This window comes from Pteropus vampyrus, unplaced genomic scaffold, assembly GCF_000151845.1.
Source record: "Pteropus vampyrus isolate Shadow unplaced genomic scaffold, Pvam_2.0 Scaffold1000004739, whole genome shotgun sequence".
In the NCBI taxonomy this organism is placed as follows: Eukaryota; Metazoa; Chordata; class Mammalia; order Chiroptera; family Pteropodidae; genus Pteropus; species Pteropus vampyrus.
This window is the reverse complement of record NW_011919141.1, coordinates 1,197-15,987: the sequence shown is the minus strand read 5'-3', so window position 1 is coordinate 15,987 and position 14,791 is coordinate 1,197. Positions and strand designations below refer to the sequence as shown.

Here is a 14,791-nt window from a genome sequence, read left to right as displayed (position 1 = left end):
CAGGGCGGCCGGCTGCGGGCTCCGCGCGTGGCCCCGAGACCCCGGGGCAAGCCCCCTGGCCGACCCGGCTCGGGCACGGAGGGCAAGGGCCCGGGAGGCGGTGGGGACCAGAGGCCCCCTCCCCGCCCCGGCGTGGGCGCTCCCGCTGGGCTCCGTGTTTGGAAACATGGCGGACGCCGAGGCCACGCCCCCACCGCGCCTGGGGAGCCCCGGGGCTCCTGGCCGGGCAAGTCGGGCCCCTTCCACTGCCCGTGCCGCCTCCGTGGCCACTCTGGAGGTGTGCTGGCGGCCGCCCGGGTCCGGGCCCCCGGCCGCGGCCCCTCTCGGTGCCCCAGTCCCACCCTGCCTGCCACCACAGTCCTTCCGCATGGCAGCCACACACACGTACACACACGGGCTGAAGGCCCGTGCGCAAAATGAATCCGCTTGATGGCACTGCGGCTCCAGAAATGCGGCCGCTCTGGAGAGCCCGGCCTCTCCCTCCGCCCTTTGTGGTTCGAAAAAGGCCCAGGCGGGCCCCGCGAGCCCTTCCCGGCCTTCCCAGTCGCCTTGGCTGTCCTGGGCTGCTGGCCGAGCGGGAGCGGCGGTCTCTGCCTCTGCCTCTGCCTCTGCCTCTGCCTCTGCCTCTGCCTCTGCCTCTGCCTCTGCCTCTGCCTTCGGGCTCCTTGTCGGGGGTCCCGGTGCGCGTCTCTCTGGGAGTTGAAGTCCACAGTCGCAAGGAACTGGGATCCTGTTATCTCTGCCCCCTGGCAGATGAAGTCCACAGTCGCAAGGAACTGGGATCCTGTTATCTCTGCCCCCTGGCAGACGGATGGCCCCGGGGGTCTCCTCGGGGTAGATCTGGACTTCCCGTCTCTTCCTCGCGTCCTGGCCCGTCTAATGCCGTCATCCGGCGCTCTTCGGGGCTCAGGCGCAGGCCCGAGAGGGAGTAGGCCCCTGAGGCGGCACCCGGGGGGGGGGCGGCCGGGGGCGGATGGAGGGGGCTGCTTCGGGTGCTACGCCGCCCCCAACCCCCGCCAGCCCCGGCGATGTGGGGGCAGGTGGATTGCCCCTGCTCCCCTCCAGGGGTCTCGGGCCCTTCCGCCCGCCCCAACACCCCGCCCGCCACCTTGAGTGCCCGGGTCTGGTCGTGGGCAGGTGGGGGGACGGCGGTCCGGATGGGGTCCACGGGACGGGAGAAGAGAGAGCCCCGTGGCGGCCTCCGCAGGGGCAGCAGACTTCGGCGACGGCCGTCTGTTCAGCAGCCCCCCTTGGGCGGAGCTCACCTTCGGGGTGTGTCTGTGTCCTATCCCCGCGCCCCGGCCCCCCGCCCGCCCTTTGCCTGTTATGCAGACAGACGCTTGTGTCTGGTCGAGTTCTTTGAGGCCCCCACACCCTGGTCGGGTTTTAGGCTTCCTCCTTGCAAAGTCTTTCATTTTCATACAGCTAGGTTTCCTAACAGGATGCTACTTAGATGGGTCCTTGCAGGATCAAGCAGTGGTCTTTCTAATCACCCTTTTCTTGCTACATGGCCGTCGTCTTTAGACATCTCGTGTTTTGTTTCCTTTGCTTTTGTTTCGTCTGCTCGATAAAGTTGCTGGCAATCCTGTGTTATGTGTTTTTATTTGTGGACGACTTACACAGATACAGAGGTGAGGAATGGAGTCATCGGGCTGTTTATTTTTTTAATGACTTCCCTTTCCATTGGTTGCAATCCTTTTTTTTTTTTTTTTTTTTTTTGCCATGTTACTCTAAGGTTTTATGAATTTTGTCTCCCTAATAAATGTCATCTGAATTCTTTGGATCAAGAGAAGCCATTGGTGTTAGTGGGGGTTGGTCTCTTGTTGTTCCTCTGTCCATGCACTAAATCTGCTTTTAGAGTGGTTTCTACCGATAGCCTTTGTTTTGGATTGCAAGAGAGTCTTGCAATTCAATTTCAAAGAAATATGTCCCTCATCCTTATGAGCCAATGGTTAGGGCTTGTGATGTCATTTGTGATTAAATCGGGTCAGTCAGAAATGGGAAAGACTGGGAATGAGTTTGGTGTTTCTTTCTGTTTTGATGGAAATATTTCAAGATTGATTCTGCCGATGGGTGCAAAACTCTATGGATATACTAAAATCCATTGAGGTTTTCGTTTTAAAGAAGTGAATGTATGCCGTATATTGCAATGAAAGCAGTACTCAGAGGGATGTATAATTGGGTAAACATGTGTTTTAAAATCGAAGAAAATTCTTAAATCAACCATTTATCCTGTCACTTAGTGGTCAGAAAAGTTTCACAAACTAATCCAAAGCCAGCGGAAAGGAAATTCAAGATTAAGGAGAGGATCAATAAAATGCAGAATAGATGTAATAAGATTGATGAAAACCAATAGCTGGGTCTTTGAAAAGATTACTTAAATTAATATATCTTTAGGCGGACTGAATAGAGAAAAAGTAAATGACTTATGTTAAAAATGCCTATCTTACAGAAATTAAGAGCGTGATAAAATTGTATTATGAATATTAGTATGCAAAAAATAATAATTAGGTGAAATTACTGGAAACACATTAATGACCAAAACTGACTCAAAAGATGTAGACAATTTGAAAGCGTTAACAAGGAATTATTTTGTATAAGCAAAAAAAATCATCCCATCAAAATTCAAACCCTGGATAAGGTGTCTTCACTGGCAAATTTTACCAATCACCATAAAGAGGAATTATCACCAATCTTCAAGTTTTACAAGAAGAAGGTCAGGAAATACATCTGCATTAGATAGAGTTCTCCAGAGAAAAGGAGCTGTATACTAAAGGAGAGAGATTTATTTTATGGAATGGGCTCATGTGATAATGGAGGCTGAGAAGTACAAAATCTGCACATCTATGAAAGTGTTTAGTTTGCAGGTGGAGTTCTAAGGCAGTGTGAAGGTAGAATTCCCTCTTCCTTTTGGGAACTTTTTTACCTCTTAAACCCTTCAATTGGTTAGATGAAATCCATCCATGCTATGGATGGTAATATGCTTTATTGAAATGTTCGTCTCAGCTTTTAAAAAATGCCTTCGCTTCAACATTTACACTGGTGTTGACCAAGTATTTAGGTGCTATGTCTTAATTTCATGTTTCAACTTGGATATCATAACATTCCATGTCTTTCTTTGAGATCAGCAATTCTTGATACCAAAGCCAGGCAAAAATAACACAAGAAAACTACCTACCAAGATACCTTCACTTCTATTTTTTCTTCTATGTATTTTCAGTTTGATGTAGTCCCATTCATTTATTTTAGCTTTTACTTCCCTTGCCTTGGAGGTCAAATTCATAAAATCCTCTTTAAGTCCAAGGCCCTAGAGTTTAGTTGCTGTGTTGCCTTTTATGCATTTTATTGTTTCAGGTCCTATATTCAGGTCCTTAATCCATTTTGAATTAATTTTGGTGTGTGGTGATAGACAACAGTCTAGTTTCATTCTTTTGCAGGTGGCTTTCTGATTTTCTCAGCTCCATTTATTGAAGAGGCTTTCCTTTTTCCACTGTATGTTTTTGTCTTCTTTGTCATAAATTATTTGCCCATATAAATATGGGTTTACTTCTGGACTCTCGATTCTGTTCCACTGGTCCCCGTGTCTCTTTTTCTGCCAATACCATGCCGTTTTGATTACTGTTGTTTGTAGTATAATTTGAAGTCAGGCAGAGTGATGCCTCCAGCCTCGTTCTTTTTACTCAGGATGGCTTTGGTGATTTGGGGTCTTTTGTGCTTCCATACAAATCTGATATTTTTTTGTTTTATTTCTGTAAAAACTGCTGATGGTATTTTGATGGGGATTGCATTAAATCTGTATAGTGCTTTAGGTAATATGGTAATTTTAACTATGTTGATTCTTTCAATCCGAGAAAACGGAATATCTTTCCATTTCTTTGTATCTTCTTCAATTTCTTTCAATAATGTCTTATAGTTTTCATTATATAGGTCCTTCACTGGTTTTGTTAAATGTATTCCTAGGTATTTTATTATTTTTGTTGCAATTGCAAAAGGAATTATTTTTCCACTTTTTTTTTGACATTTCACTATTAGAGTATAGGAAAGCTATGGATTTTGAATGTTGATTGTGTAGCCAGAGACTTTACTGTATTTGTTTATTGTTTCTAGTAGTGTTCTTGTGTAGTCTTTAGGGTTTTCTACATAGAGAATCATGTCATCCTCAAATAGTGACAGTTTGACAATTTCATTTCCTATTTGCATGCCTTTTATATCTTTCTCTTGTCTGATTGTTCTTGCTAGGACCTCCAATGTTATATTGAATAACAGTGGTGATAGTGGACAGGCTTTCCTTGTTCCTCATCTTAGAGGAAATGTTTTTAGTTTTTCACCATTTAGTACAATGTTGGCTGAGGGTTTGTCATAGATGGCTTTTATTATGTTAAGGTTCTTTCTTTCTATTCTGATTTTGTTAAGTGTTTTGATCATATATGGGCATTGTATCTTGTCGAAGGCTTTTTCTACATCTATTGATATGATCATATGATTCTTATTTTTTAATTGGTTTACATGGTGTATCACATGTATCAGTTTGGGTATGTTGACCCATCCCTGTGCCTTTGGGATGAAGCCCACTTGATTGTGGTGTATAATCCTTTTAATATGTTGCTGTATTCTGTTTGCTAGTATCTTATTTAGGATTTTGCATGTGTGTTCATGAGAGATATTAGTCTATAGTTTTCTTTTTTGTGTGTTATCTTTACCAGGTTTTGGTATCAGAGTAATATTGGCTTCATAAAATGTTAAGAAGTATTGCCTCCTCTTCAATTTTTTGGAAGAGTTTGAGGAGAATAGGTATACAATCTTATTTGAATATTTGCTAGAATTCACAGGTAAAGACATCTGGTCCTGGATTTTTACTTTTTGGTCGGTTTTTGATGAGTGTCTCCATTTCCATACTGCTGATTGGTCTCTTCAGATTTTCTGGTTCTTCTTGATTCAGTCTAGGAAGATTGTATTTTTCTAAGTACTGGTCCATTTCTTCTAGGTTATTAAATTTTGTTTTATATAGTTTTTTTATATTATTCTTGTATGGTCCTTTGTATTTCTGCGATATCAGTCATAATTTCCCCCTCTTTCATCCCTGATTTTGTTTATTTGTGTCTTTTCTCCTTTTTGTTTAGTGAGTCTAGCCAACGGTTTGTCAATTTTATTAACCTTCTCAAAGAACCAGCTCTTTTCTGCTCTAATTTTGATTATTTCTTTTCTTCTGCTGACTTTAGGCTTCATTTGTTCTTCCTTTTCTAGTTTTTTTTTTAAGATGAAGCATTAGGTTGTTTATTCGTGCTCATTCTTGTTTTTGGAATTAGGCCTGTAATGATATGAACTTTCCTCTTATGACCACTTTTGCCGTGTCCAATAAGTTTTGATATGTTGTATTGTCATTATCATTTGTTTCTATGTATCTTTTGACCTCTTTTTATTTCTTCTCTGACCCAGTTATTTTTCAGTAGCATGTTGTTTAATCTCCATGTATTTGTAGTTCTTCCTGATTTCTTTCTGGAGTTGACCTCTAGTTTCAAGGCATTATGATCAGAGAATATGGTTGGTATGATTTCAATCCTCTTATATTTGTTGAGGCAATCTCCGTGTCCCAGTATGTGGTCGCTTCTTGAGAATGTTCCATGTGCACTAGAGAAGAATATATAAGCAGCTGTTTTGGGATGAAAGGCTCTGTAAATGTCAATTATGTCCAGTTGTTCTAATGTGTCATTTCAGGATGTTATTTCCGTATTGATTTTCTCTTTGGATAATCTGTCCATATCTGACAGTAGGGTATTTAGGTCCCCTACTACGATAGTGTTTTGTCTTTTTCTCTTTTTAGTTCTGTTAGTAATTGCTTTATATATTTTGGGGCTCCCTGATTGGGAGTCTAGATATTAATAAGTGTTATGTCTTTTTGGTGCATGATTCCCTTTATCATTATGAAGTGTCCCTCAGTATCTTTCTTTACCTTTTTTATTTTGAAGTCTATTTCCTCCGATATTAGTACTGCTACTCCCGCTTTTCTCTGAATGCCATTTGCTTGAAATATCATTTTCCACCTTTCACTTTGAGTCCATATTTGTCTTTGGAGGTGAGATGTTTCTCCTGGAGGCAGCATATGATTGGGTTTTGTTTTTTATTCCATTCTGCATCTCTTTGCCTTTTTATTGGTGAGTTCAGTCCATTTACCTTTAGGGTGATTATTGAAATATGGTCTTCCTATAGCCATTTTATCTTTTGCTTTCTGGTAGCTTGTTATGTATAAAATTCCATTTTCTTCTGCGTGTGCCTTATCTCCATTCCCCTTTACGAATTTGAATCTTTGGATCGGTTCCTATGTAGGCTGAATGTTCATTACTATTTTGCTATAGCAAATTTCTTCTTGTTGTTTAAGCTTATAATGCCCTGTTTTTAAATAAAGATGCACTCCTCTTCTATCTGTCTGCTAGTTGCTTTACTCATAGTTATGTTATTTTTTTTCTTTTTGTCATTTCGTTTTAGGTAAGCTGGCCCCTTTCAGTATTTCCTGTAATGTAGGCCTCATAGTGGAGAATTCCCTCAGTTTTTGTATATCTGGAAAGGTCTTTATTTCTCCTTCATATCTAAAGGAAAACTTAGCTGGATACATTATTCTTGGCTGGTAGTTCCTTTCATTTAACAGTTTGAATATTGGATCCACTCCTTCGTAGCTTGTAAGGTTTGTGCTGAGAAGTACAACGGTAATCTAATGGGTTTTGATTATAGGTTACTGTCTTCTTTTCTCTGGCTGCCCTGAGAATTCCTTGTCGATGATTTTTGATAATATTAATACAATTTGTCTTAGAGAAGTATTTGAGTGTTCTGTTGACTTCTTGAATTCCAAGCTCTAGCTCATTCCTTAGATTTGGGAAGTTCTCGTCAACTTTTTTTTTTTTTTTTTTGGTCAACTATTTGTCTGAAAATGCTTTCTAGTCTCTACTCCTTTTCCTCCCCTTCAAGAATGTCCATTATTCTTATGTTTTCTCTCCTGATGGTTTCAGCTAGTTCTTGTATTTTTCTTTCATTAATTTTGATTCTTCAGTTTCTCTCTTCCGATTTATTTCTAGATTTCTGTCTTCGATATCACTGATCTTTTCCTCCATTTGGTCTCAAGCTTACTATTTCATTTTTCAACTCTTGCGGTATGTTATTTATCTCCAGAAGATCTATTTGGTTCTTTTTGAGGATTTCAATCTCTTTGCTCTGCTCATCTATTTGTTTTTTCAATTCCTGAAATTGTTGATATGACTTGTTTCAGAACTCATTTTTTTTTCACCATCTTGAATTCTCTGTCAATTAAGTAGCATATTTCTGTCTTTAAGGTTACTTTCTGGAGATTTTTCTCTTTCTTTTTGACCTTCCTTGTCTCTTTGGTTGTTCGTGGTGTTTAATGGACTATTTCTCCGCCTGGACATTATTGGAAGTGTATTCTTCTTTTTTTCCAGAAAGAAAATTTATTAAATAAAGGTCTCTCTTTAGCCTGTTCCAAAGAAGGCATTTTTCTTTTTGTTTCCAGTAGGTGGTGTCTAAGCCTTTTGGATCCCTGCTTTATATAAAATCTTAATAATGCCTCTGTTTTTTAATTTCTTTTAGATATTCAATCACGCTCACTACCCTCAGTCTCAGTCCATGTCAGTATTAGCGACAGTTTCTGTAGCGTTTGCTCAGATTCCCCTGACAGAGCTTGTTGTCCAGACCATTGGCCAGGACCTGGCTGTATTTTCCGTCCTTCATATCCTTCTGTCTGTTTAAGAACCAGTCTGGGATCTTGTACTGGTGTGGATTTTGCATAATGGTGATTACACATTCCACCTCATCCTCAGTGAGCTCTCCTACCCTCTTGGTGAGGTTGATGTCTGCTTTCCTCAAACACCACATGAGCATATCTTCACCCTTTACCCTTAATTGCAATGATGGCAAAGGCTATTTTCCGCCACCCATCGATATTGGTGTTGAGTACTTACAAAATGTGCTGGAACTTCTCGGGGATCTCTAGAAACATGGCCATAGCCCCAGCAGCAGCATGTAGGCCTCCTGTAGAAAAAGCTGCATAGTTTTAGAGAAATCAGCTTCCAGTCTTATGGTTGCTACCTTGTAGATAACTGCTTTTCTCTTGCTGCTTTTAAGATTTTTCTCTTTGTATTTATCCACTGGCATTTTAATTATGATGTTTCTTGGTGTGGGCCTCTTTGGGTTCACCTTTCTGGGACTCAGACATACAATTCCTTTACCAGGTGAGGGAAGTTTACCATCATTATTTCTTCAAATAGAATCGCAACTTTTTGTTTTCCTTCAGGTACCCCTGTTACATGGATGTTTTTGCCTTAATTGTGTCCTATGGGCTCCTTAAATTATTATTATAGACTTGGCTTCTTTTTCCTTGCCATTCTGATTGAGTATCCTTGGCTTCCCCAGCCTCTATATTAGTGGTTTGATCCTCTTCTTTATCCACTGTCTTTATTCCCTCTAACATAGTCTTCATCTTAGATAATGTGTTTTTCATTTCTGACTCATTCCCATTTCCATTTTTTATGGGTTTTTTGTTTTATAATTTTCATTTCCATTTTTATGGTTTTTTTTAAAATCTCTTTGTTAAAGTTCTCACTGAGTTCATCTACACTTCCCCTAGGTTCATTGAGCATCTTCATAACCAATGTTTTGAACTCTCCATATGTTAGATTGCTTGACTCCATTATTCCTGGATTTCTGTTCTGTTCTCTCATATGGTTTCTGCTTCTTTGTCTTCCCATTTTGGCTGCCTTTCTGTGTCTGTTTCTATGTACTAAGCAAAGCTCCTATGTCTCCCAGTCTTACTAGCATGGCTTTGTGTAGTAGGCATCCAGTGGCACAGTCCTGAGAGGGGTTCAGCTGCAAGTCAAGTTTAGCCACAGTCTGTGCCCCTCCAGGGCCATCTGTTAAGATTCAGCAAGCAATCCACAAATGCTGTGCTTGTAGTTGCCTCAAGAGGCCACACCAGAAACCGAGGCCACCTGCCACCAGTGTGAGTCTAGGCACTGCTCAGCAAGTTGCACAGGACTCACCAAGTATATAACTGGATGTGGCTTGGGTGGGGCTGTGAGTTGGGAGAAGTGGAGTTTCAGGGAATCCTCTGGGCTGAGCGACCTCTGTTATCTAGTTCGATGACATCTCAGCTATGGTGGCACTGAATCCTGAGTCTGCACACTGGGAGTGGGGAGGGCTCAATGGAAGATCAATGGATACTGCCAGCACTTCTGCCCAGAAGAGCCTCGCCTCAAGCCCTTGCTCTGACAACTCAGTGTCCCCCTATAAGTCCCTGGTGCCCCCTGTGCAGACCACCTGGCGCTGGTGCTCAGAGTGAGTAGGTCCGTCACCACAAAAGTGCGCTGGCAGACAGGGCCCCTTTAAGAGGCATCTGCAGCAGCTGTAGTCTATGTCCCACTCAGCTGCTCAGAACCAGGCAGCCTCACATCTTCGCTGCCTCCTACCTTCTACTGCTGAGGGCTGATTAATTATTTCTCTCCCTAGTTGTAGTAATTCCGTTCATCTAGATCCCAGGCGACTTTGCTTGCTCTTTGCTCCGTGTTTCTGTCACAACTTTAATGTGGTCGCAACAGAGATGAACAAAGCCTCTGTCATCTACACCATTTTTTCCCGCGGACCTCTCCCTCCATATCTTTCTGTAGCTTGATAGTTCTTGTTAAACCTTTCAATTTATTTTAACTTTTGGTTTTGAGGCTTAGTGGTGCCCTATTATGTTTACATGGAGATTAAACAATAAAAAGAGAAGAAATTTATGCAGAGTTATACTCTCGTAGCTTCTCTTGATCACCATTGTCTATTTTATTGACATATACCTTTTAAAACAAAGGCCTGGACTTTCAGCAACAGGATAGAGGATGTGAATGGAAATGGGTGTGTCCCTTAGAGTTTGTGGTACCAACAGGGAGAGATTTATAGGGGGGCCCCAGACTCAGCTCCCAAGGCAGTTGGGTGAGCGTATCTCATTCCCAGGTAAGCTTCTTGGTTCCAGAGTTGGGATTATCCGCTTCCTTCTTGCTTTATTCCTCACTTTTCTTTAATGCTTCTCTTTCTGTCTGTCTCTGTCTCTGTACTTTCAAACTTCTCCCTTTCTCTCTTAATTCCCATTTTTTTCTTCCCTCTGTCCCTAACTCCTATCCTATTCCAGGCTTTGTTCCTTAATTCTTGCCACCTTCTCTCTGGCTCTTTCTTGATAACATCTTCTCTCTGAAAAAAATTATCGTTGACAAATTACTAAGTCTAGTACCCACCTGGCACCATACATAGTTATTACAATATTATTGTTTATATTCCTTAGGCTGTATGATAGCTCATTTGTTTTATTTCATTTTCTGGATATACTACAGTTTAATTCATTCGCCTATTGACGGGCATCTTGTTTGCTTCCAAGTTTTAGAAGTTATGAGTAAAGCTGCTATAAACATTCACATGCAGGTCCAAACTTCCTTCTTAAGTGGCTAGAACGTTTTGCATTCCCACCAGCAATAAATTTCCGTTCCTCCACATCCTCATTAATGGCTTATTATTGGGGTTCATTTTCTAATTGATTATACTTCTTTTTTATTTATTTATTATTTTTTATGCCTACAGCACCTGATCTTCCTAAGTGGTCTCCCATCCAAGTACTAACCAGGCCCGACCCTGCTTATCTTCTGAGATCAGACATTGGACTTGTTCAGGGTGGAATGGCCGTAGACCATGGACCGTGGCTCCACTGGGGCGTGAACCCAGGACCTTCTGCGTGTAAAGCAGATGTGCTAACCGCTACATTATGAAACCACATCTTGATTATACTTGTAAGATTTAAAACAATTAATGTGTCCATGATATATGAAGAAAAGCTACTCGGTCTCTCATTTATTTTATTTTAGTTTCCAGAAGTAAGAATGCGTTTTTTAAAACCCTTAGGTCTGGGGCATATTTCATCTTTCTACCACTACCACTAGCCCTACCCTGCCCCCTCACCTCTACGTGGATGCTTAATTGTCATGAAAATCATCAAGAACTCTTTGAATTTCTGAGTATCTGAGATTATAACAGGCAAAAAATTGCTCCATTTATTTAATACATATGTATACATTTATAGTGATGACCACTACAGAAAAATGAAGAATTCAGAAACCAACCATAAGCTTGAGGTGAGCTACAAAAACAGGAATACAAATTCAAAGACCTTGAAAAAGAATTCCAGAAACATCAAACCAAGGTAATGAAACTTCACAGTGAATTTAACAGTAGAAAATTATCTTGTAAAATGGAAAGAAATTTGACCAAAAGCAGATTTACTGGCAATTACACATTTCAGTTTGGGGAATTTTCCAAACATCGTTTTCATGTGAGAGGAAAATTCATCACTTTTTTCAATTGCCCTGAATGTTGTAGAATAAAAACTGTTCAAATTTTCATGATGATTTGAAAAATTGAGTCTACGGTATTCCCTTTAATGATAAAAATCCTCAATAATTTTAATAATTTCAAAAGCTTTTTTTACACCTTTTTGAAACAACTACCATCATTTCAAAAAAGAAAACTTTACACATCTACCTACATTATCCATAAAGTTCCTCTTATACACTTAAAATCTATATTGGGGGGATCTAAACTTTAAGAGTGATTAAGTACTCTCAACGGCATTCATCTTGAGGGAATAGGATGAAAGTAGTGATTAATTCTTTTGTAGACCTCTGCAATGTTGCCTACCATCATTTCAAAACCTGTAAAATTTACATTCCCACCTACATTCTCTTTGTAGACCATCTGCTTAAGATTCATGGGAGTTCTGTCAAAGAGCCTGATTAAGTACTCTCCCTCCAAACATAAACTGTCTTGAGGAATGTACAGAATGTGAATTGCATCTTAACATAGTGGATGCTCATTAGATATTTGTTTCTTAAATTGGTCTGTATCTACTATTGTACTAAAAAGTTATGTCAAAACTCAACAGTGAACTCCAAATGACCCAATCTAGTGGTCATTTCTTTAGCCTCATTCTGCTTCACTGTATCTATAATATTGGATGATTTCTTTTCAATAAAGCTTTCATTTTTTAAAATCATCCTGTCTATGGCCATGCCACCCTGAACAAGCCTGATCCCATCTGCTCTCGGAAGCTAAATAGGTTCGGGGCTGGTTTTTCCTTGGATGGGAGACCTAGGAAGACCGGTGCTGTAGGCATAAAAAATAAAAATAAGGGATTGTAAGCTGACAAGGTCCTTGCAATCTGTGAGGTCAACCAAGGGTTGCCTCCCATAAATAAATAAATAAATATGGATGGGAGACCTCCTAGGAAGACCGGTGCTGTAGGCATAAAAAATAAAAATAAGGGATTGTAAGCTGACAAGGTCCTTGCAATCTGTAAGGTCAACCAAGGGTTGCCTCCCATAAATGAATGAATGAATGAATGAATGAATGAATGAATGAATAAATAAATAAAATTATCCTGCTATTTTCATATTTCTGAGAATTAAGCAAGGCTCTTTCTCCTTTTGCACCCCTCCAATGGGGCTTTCCCCAAGGTTCTGTCCTCAGCTCCTGACAGATGGCATATATTCATGAGGAGCTAGTTTGATACATCAGAAAGAGAACTGAATTGTGTGTGAGAAGAACTGCATCCAAATCCTAATCATGCTTCAAATGAACTATGTGACATTTGATTGGTCACTTAAACTTTTGGAATTTGTTTCCTCTTCTATTAGCAGTGAGACGAAGCTACTTACTCTACAACACTACAGGGCTATTATGAGGAAAAAGTTTTGATAAGCATTATTCCTATGCAAATTGATAATAATAACTTGGTAACAGCTCAGGCACTGCTGTTGTAAGGCAGACTCTTTGTGCCTCCTTAGAACTCAAACCATGACCTTGTATTATTTGTATTTGAACCGACTAGTCTATATGGCTTGCACCTGTCACAGTAATTCTTAGCATATTTATCATGAAATCTAGGTTTTTGTTATTTTGTAGTATTTCACAAGGCTTTTGATGAAGATGCCAACTCTCCTAAGCATCAGTGTCAGCAGATGCAGCTGTTGTGTAGTGTTTGAAATGTTCATTAATATCTGTGCAACTTCTCTGCATGTACTGGTCTTGATTGCTGATATATTACTAAGCAGTATATAATCTATGAAAAACCATAAACATCCATTCTATTAATATGTATTCTATGCTACATATTCTATTAAAAGTATTTGAACATTGGATTATTTATATTATAGGAGCATGGACTTTGCAGGTTGCACATAAATCCCAGGACCTTTTCCACCACATCCACAGGCAGATGGAGGGCCAGCTGCACCACCACCTCTACCGGCAGGAATTGCTCCTCCTCCGCCAACCCCTTTACCCCTACAAGAGGGCGTATCAATCCACCACCATCACCTTTGTTCAGGGATCTCCTGCTGCAGGATCACCGCCTGCACTAATTTAGGAAACAAAACAGTAATAAATGTATAAACCTAAACTCCACATATTGATTCTTGAACTGAATGACTTGCTTTTTCATGAAGAGAATCAAATGATCAAAGGCAAAATTTTGACGAGAGTGTTTTGGAATCTTCTAGCCCCGGATTGTTGTTAATATGCAAGTAACTGCATAACTGGGTAGAAAAATGATACAATGTTAGAGAATACGACTGCTGGTTCTCTTGCTTTCCTTTGTGAGCTCACCATCTTGTTCCTCTTTCAGTACAGTATCTCAATAAATGGAAACTCCATAGAGTATATGAAATTCATGTACAAGGAGGCAAAGAGGAAACTGTAGTAGTTCCCTAAGGCTGCCGTAACAAATTACTACAAACCAGGTGGTTTATAGAACAAGAAAACCTTCTCTCTCTCAGGTCTGGAGGGCAGAAGTCAACAATCAAGATGATAATAGAGCCACAGTCCCTGAAATCTCTTGGGGGACAATCTCTTCCTTGCATTTTCCAGGTTTCTATACTTTTGACATTCCTTGGATCATGGCCACATAACTCTCTTCTGTATTCATATTGGCCTCTCCTCCTAGACTGTGTATAAACTCCCCTCTGCCATGAGTAGATACATGCAGTTGCATTTATAACCCACACAACAGATGTTTGCATGTTACTCTTATATTCTGCACCTTGCCAGGTTCATTTATTAGCTCTAGAATTTTTGTTTTAGAATGATATCATATGCAAAAAGATTTTTCCCATTGGAATGCATTTGGTTTCATTTTCCGGCCTAAATGCTATGGCTAGAACTTTCAGTAAAATCTTAAAGTGACAATAACATACATCTTTTTCTTCTTCCTGATTTTAATGGGAAAGATTTCAGTCTTTCCACATTGAGTATTACATTAGCTGTTGGTTTACACTTATGCCGTTTATCACGTCAAGTCCCTTTCTATTCCTAATTTATTGAGTGTTAACATAAAAAGGTATTAGATTTTGTCAATTCATTCTATTTATGTGTGTATTCCATTGGTTAATTTCTTTTTGTTGATCCACCGTTGCATTCCCAGCATCAATATTACTCGTTACTCCTGTATAATTTTTTAACATGCTTAAATTAGGTTTACCAGTACTTTGTTGAGGATTTTTATGGACATAGAGAAGATATGTACATATCTTGGAGCTGAGAAAATCAGAAAGCCACCTGCAAAAGAATGAAACTAGACTGTTGTCTATCACCACACACCAAAATTAATTCAAAATGGATTAAGGACCTGAATATAGGACCTGAAACAATAAAATGCATAAAAGGCAACACAGCAACTAAACTCTAGGGCCTTGGACTTAAAGAGGATTTTATG

General features: G+C 40.3%; 1 pseudogene; it reads right to left on the bottom strand.

Moving 5' to 3' along the window:
• Positions 1-10,602: 10,602 nt before the first annotated feature.
• Positions 10,603-10,718, bottom strand: LOC111735651 (annotated as a pseudogene).
• Between the last annotated feature and the right edge of the window lie 4,073 nt (positions 10,719-14,791).